This window comes from Telopea speciosissima, chromosome 3 (assembly GCF_018873765.1).
Source record: "Telopea speciosissima isolate NSW1024214 ecotype Mountain lineage chromosome 3, Tspe_v1, whole genome shotgun sequence".
Lineage (NCBI taxonomy): Eukaryota > Viridiplantae > Streptophyta > Magnoliopsida > Proteales > Proteaceae > Telopea > Telopea speciosissima.
Window position 1 is genome coordinate 48,177,147 of NC_057918.1, and position 6,330 is coordinate 48,183,476.

The 6,330-nt window shown below is 39.5% G+C and overlaps 1 non-coding gene across 1 annotated transcript; it reads right to left on the bottom strand.

Moving 5' to 3' along the window:
* Positions 1-5,808: 5,808 nt before the first annotated feature.
* LOC122657208 lies at positions 5,809-5,915 on the bottom strand. The gene has a single exon (XR_006332276.1). It is a non-coding gene; the product is annotated as a small nucleolar RNA R71 (small nucleolar RNA).
* Positions 5,916-6,330: the final 415 nt, after the last annotated feature.

Consider the following 6,330-nt stretch of genomic DNA (forward strand, 5'->3'; position numbering starts at 1 on the left):
AGCTGATCCCTATTTTTATAAACACCTTGCATCATGTGATGCAGCTAATAAGGTGTTTGGGTTAGGAAGTTCTTAGCATTTCTGGAGTAGTCCCTGATCTTGTCAAGGGCCCCATTTCCCTATTATGTGACAACAGAGAGGCCATTGCACAAGCTAAGGAGCCTAAGGCTCATCAGAGGAACAAACACGAGCAGTGGAAGTATGACCTCATCAGAGAGATTATCCAGCAGGGCGACGTGAGTATCTCTAAAGTGGGAAAATTGAAAAATGTGTCTGATGCCATGACACAGGGTTTGTCACCAGGAGTGTTTGAGAAACACATGGAGGGCATGGGTTTAAAATGTATGGGGAATTGACTTTGATGTACAAGTGGGAGATTGTTGGATAAGTGTGTGTCCATCAAACCCGGTTTGGTCCAGTTCAACCCGGTTCACCTTTGTATTGAACATTTATATATTTTAGTTTGATATTGTCACATGGGATATAAAATTTTTAAGCATTATGTGTCCATAAGTTTTACTTAAAATGGTAGTCACGACTAGGGTTTGGGCTGGGCACCCTTATCATATGGTCGTCACATTGGGTATGCCTAGACATGTGATGTCAGGGTACGAATGCGAGTGCTCACATGTTTGATGTGTGCATTTGTGAAGAATCTACTTTGTCGATTCCCTCATGTATTACTGCCAGATGTAGGAAGGGATAGACATGTGTCACCGACATCCTGTGCCTGAGGGAACCCTGTCACTGCAAAGTGTGATCGCATTCTTTGGTTCATCATTGAATGAGACTCAAGTGAGTCAAAGCCAATATTCTGGGAATGCGTGAACACTTTGTGAGTGAAGGAGTTATCCAACATGGCCACCACTGCCCAATTGGGGAACACCAAGATTGAGACTATCTGTGTATGGTCGGATCGGAATCTGGATCCAGTGCCGTTTTGAAAATGGTTTTGCAAAAATGTATTTTACATAAAATGATAGATTATTTATAATTATTTAAACAAAGTGTTTTATCGAGTTTTACGAGATCCGATCAGATGCACAGACGCTCGTATGTGGACTTGTACAATGGATTGGGGTTTGGCAGTACATGTGTACGTGCCCTAGATTCCATAATGATGATGTTGATTAGTGGGGGGGTTGTATATGATAATAGTTATCATATAGGGAGTTATTTGGAATTTGCTAATTTAATTAGCTCTTTATTTAATTAATGGAATTGGTGCTAATTATAATTATCCATTAATAATTAAATAAAGTAGCTAATTAATACTTTTCCTATTAGATTCTGCTTCTTCCCCTTTTAGAAGCACTTTGAGTTTAAACAGAACTACCAAACTGAGAGAGAGAGAGAGAGAGACAGACTCTCACTGGGATTAAAGTAATCCATCTAGGGTTTAATTAAAACCCTAGATCTATAAAAGGATCAGAAAATGTAGGAGGGGGCAGTGCTCCATGTTTTTTCCTGGCCCCCTCTTCTGCGTTTTGGTCTCTCTCTCCCTCTTTGAGATCTCTGCTTCTTCTTCTAGTTTCTCTCATCTATGTTTGAGAGTTAGGGTTTGTGAAATCTTAGATCTATGCTAAAGAATTTGAGAGCATCTAGGTTTGGCTTGAAGAACCTTGGTAGCACCATTGGAGGTTCAGATCTGTTTACTTGGTGCGCTCACTGGAGGAAGAGTCATTGTCTGTTGGAGGAGCAACACTTGAGGCTCACCAGGTTAGCAATTCTTGTTTAATTCCTTCAGTTTTTAATTATTAATATTTATTGGATGCAAAGAAACTCAAATCGATTTATTTTCACTGCGCATTCGAGTATGGGATGGATCCCTCTTACCATGTGATGGATTAGAGATGTTGTTTCTCTGTCCCTAATGTGCTCTACAATTGCGTGGGACACATGAGGGAAGGAGAAACCCTAACAGGGTTGCACCCCATGGGAAACCCTAAAAATTAAAATGGGGTGCCCATGGGACACCATGGGTAACCCAGGGTGTGCAATACCCTAATTGGTTTCCCTAGGGAACCATGGTTTTATCCTTGAACCGTAGTTTGGCCTACACCATCATGGGCCAATGAAAAATCTGGGTCCTTATGGACTCCTTGTTGTACTTCCCAAATAATCTTGGCCAGCTCGGGATCCAATGGTTGCTTTGCAATTACTTCTTCCCGTATCGATGGTTGTAGATCCATAGCTGCCAATTGTATAGCCGTTCCTTCGATCACGAGTTCCAGATCAAACTTTCGAGCTTCTTCTACCAACTGCTAGCTTACGACCAAGGAACCAAGAGATGCAGTCTGAGATTTTCTGCTTAACGCATCTGCTACAACGTTGGCCTTTTCCGGGGTGGTACTGGATTTCACAGTCGTAATCCTTCACCAGTTCTAACCATCGCCTCTGTCTCATATTCAGCTCCTTTTGGGTGAAGAAATACTTTAGACTTTTGATATCGCTGAAAATTTCACTCTTTTCACTGTATAGATAATGTCGCCATATTGTTAACGTGAAGACTACCGCTGCCAATTCTAAATCATGAGTGGGATAGTTCTTTTCGTGTTCCTTCAATTGTCTGGAGGCGTAGGCGACCACTTTACCTTTTTGCATTAGGACAGCACCCAATCCTGTCCTAGATGCGTCAGTATATACTATCATTCCTCCGGTGTCGTCCGGAATGGTCAAGACTGGAGCTGTCACCAATCAGTTTCTCAATTCCTAAAAACTTTTCTTGCATCCTTCATTCCACCCAAACTTGGCGCCCTTCTTTGTAAGTTTTGTCATTAGTGCCAAAATTTGAGAGAGAAATTCTCAATAAACCGTCGATAATATCCGGCCAATCCTAAGAAACTTCAGATCTCAGTGGCACTCTTCGGAGTCTCCCACTCAAGAACCGCTTTTACCTTGTCTGGGTCCACTTTAATCCCATCCTTGGTGACGATGTGTCCCAGGAATCCAATCTGGGGAAGCCAGAATTCACATTTACTAAACTTGGCGTATAGCTAGGGTTCCCGCAGCCGCTGCAACATAAAGGTAAGGTGTCGAGCATGTTCCTCTTCAATCTTAGAGTATGATGAGCACATTTATGTGTGAAATCTTAGGGCATAAAGCATACATTTTACCACATTGGACAGAGTTACTGGGTGCTTTCTTGTGTTTTTCAGGGTTTAGGCGAATTATTGTGAAAATGAAGGAGATGATGCTAAGGAGATGTTTTTAATATTTTTCGAGGTGTTAATAATATGGATGCATAGCCCATCGAGTCAGCTTCGTAATGGTTCAAACAACACTTGATTCCGAGTTGAAACGAAGAAGTTATGGCCGTTTCCCTAATGACGCGCGAAAATGGTGTGCAGGGGTTTATTTATAATTATTGACAGTCAGATGGGGACAAAGTGAAGCGGAAGTTCGGATTCCAGAGGCCTTAACGAAATTATCAGAAGTTACTTTACTTTACCCGAAAGATTCCATTTGGAAGGCTCTGGACAGTCCAACTCCAACTTGAGATATCTTGGGCTCTCCAACTCCGAATTGGACGAAATTTGGGTCTATTTTGAGTGATTTTTCGCAAGAAACACAATGGTGAGGCCTATATAAGCACCCCATGCTCCACGTTTTTTGAAGGATAGAATGGGTATTTTATTTATTCTTGAAGGAATCCTAGTCATTACCCTTACTCTCTCTCTCCTCCAACTTCTCAAGGGCACTTCTGGAATTCTACTTGGGATAGATTTATATTTTCTCATCTATAAAAGGTTGAAAAATCAAAGATGCTTTGATTTTATTGCTTGGAGAAGATATCTACAAAGAAAATGAAGCACTTGTTAGAATTGGAAGTTTACTTTTCTAGAAACAGAAGGTCTATGTAAACAATCTTCTCTTCTTCTTTTTTCTATTTTTTGTCTTTTTTTTTCTTAGGATTCAAGGTATTGTAAAAGAGAAAAGAGAAGAGAATATTCTCTTTTCTTAGGGAATATTTCTCCTACACTTCCATCTTCTCTCTTCTCCTCTCTTTCACCTATAAATACCCCCTACCTCTCTTATAAAAATTGTTCATTCACTTAGTAAAATTTCTTCTCTTCTTCTCCTTCTAATTTGTGACTTTTGGCTTTTCTAAGTTCTAGTTTACTTTTATGATTTTTAGTTAATGATTATAATAGGTATAGTTTATGCTTTAATTTCAATTTAAGTCTTCAATTGGGTTGTAATTGCTTAATTCTAGTTTAGGTTTTAAGCCTTCTAGTTTAAGTTCTTAAGTTGATGACAAGACTTGAAGATTTAGAAGAGGAGGCCATGGTAAGTTTATGCAAGTATTTAAGCTTTTCAATTACATTCATGCAAGCACATCCAGGTTTTACTATCTAAACTCTCAATCTCATTCACCATCTCATCTATCTCTCTCTATCTTCTTCTTCTTCCCCCTCTATTTCTTTTATTTTAATTTTATATGGTTGTGGTTTATGGATGCATTTTTATTCCCTTATTTTTTTTATGTGGTTAGTATGTGTGGCTGCATTTTTATTCCTTTCAATTCTCTTTAGTTTGATAGGTTAGATGCTCATGTGTTAGGACGCCGATTTAATCCCTTAATTTTGTTAGATGCTTATGAGTTAAGATGCATTGATTTTCGTTAGTTTAATTAGTTTAATTTAACACTTTAATTTGATTCACTTTGCATTACTTTTAAGTTTGTTAAATAGAGTGGCGTATATCTCCTCGTGTTTGACCCGTAGCTACGATTGACCCGAACACTTGCGGTTTTATTTTAACTCAAACAAGTTTTTGGAGCCGTTGCCGGGGAGATTATTGTCTATTTTATTTATCTAATTTTTAAGTAGTTCGAAGTGTTTTAGTTTATTATTTTCTCTTCTTTTTTTTGAAAAAAAAAAAATCAGTTTTTGAAAACCTCTTCTTGTTTCTCTTCTGTTTCAAATAGTGTGCACCCAATCTAAAGTCCTTCATATGCTTCAACCCTCCATCTTTTGGTGTCCCTCATAGGATTAAGTTACCTATGACGCTACATCTTGACTTGGTTGGGTGGATTGACATGTGACTTATCTTTGGAGGTGACCACTCTTGATAATAGGAAAGTGACATAGTGAGAGTGTTGGAAACATAAACGTATAGTAGACCTCCATTCTACATCAGAATCCATATTGGAGTCGCACGTAGGTGGCTATAGAAGACTATACGGATTCCCTTGCTGTCAACCTATATGGCATCCTTACAGCTTTTGAACCATTGTTTCATTTTTTGAGGGATAGAGATGTACTATCTACCTTGGGCTCCCTCTTGTTTCTAGTTTTTTTTTTTGTAAGTGTTTTATTTTTCTTTAATTTTTCTAAAAGAGACCTCATATCTATTTAGGTGGCTAAGGTGTGGACCCGTGATTCAAGTAATCGTCTTATTAGAAGACCACCTTCTCTACCACCTTTGACCATGGGTGACCAACAACCCAAGACTCTTAAGGATAGATTTTACCCCACCAAGGCTGCACAGCCCTCATGCATTAGTCTGTCTGTTGTTACAGGGAATAACTATGAACTCAAGACCAACTTCATCAGCATGCTACCCCATTTCCATGGGATGGCTAATGAGGATGCATATCTCTTCCTTAGGGAATTTGAGGAGGTCTGTGTTCTAATTAAGGTCCAGAATTTGACTAATGATGCAGTTAGGCTTAGGTTTATATCCTTTGCCCTGAAAGACCAGGCCAAGAAGTGGCTCTATGGACTGCCAACAAACTCCATTAATACATGGGATGAGTTCACCATTGTCTTTTTGAGAAAATTCTTCCCTCTTCACAAGACCAATAAGCTTAAAAGTGACATCCTCCAGTTCAGGCAGAAACCACATGAGTCTTTTTCTAAATTCATGGAAAGATTCAAGGACCTCCTCTTAGAATGCCCTCACCATGGTTTTGACTTGTGGCAGCTATGCCAAATTATTTATGAGGGTATTGATTATCAGACCAAGCAACTTGTAGAGTCTATGTGTCCAACAGACTTTACTTCTTTTTCTGAGGAGAATGATGCATGGACATTCTTAACCAACTTGGCTGATAAGACTAGGAAATGGAAATCTTTCCAAGAGGCTGAAAGGACCACTAAGGGGTATCTCATTGAGGGTATGCCAGCCAAGGAGGCCAAACTTGACAGCCTCATAAAATGGTTGGAGTCCATAGTTCTTAAAGAGTCTATACCAGTTAATTCGGTCAACCAGGTCAACCATGTGTCGGTATGCAGTTGGTGCCAAACCCCTAGACACTTTTCTGAGGAATGCCCCAACACCTTGGTGGGCAATTCCAGCACTGAGAATGTAAGTGCTCTCTACCAA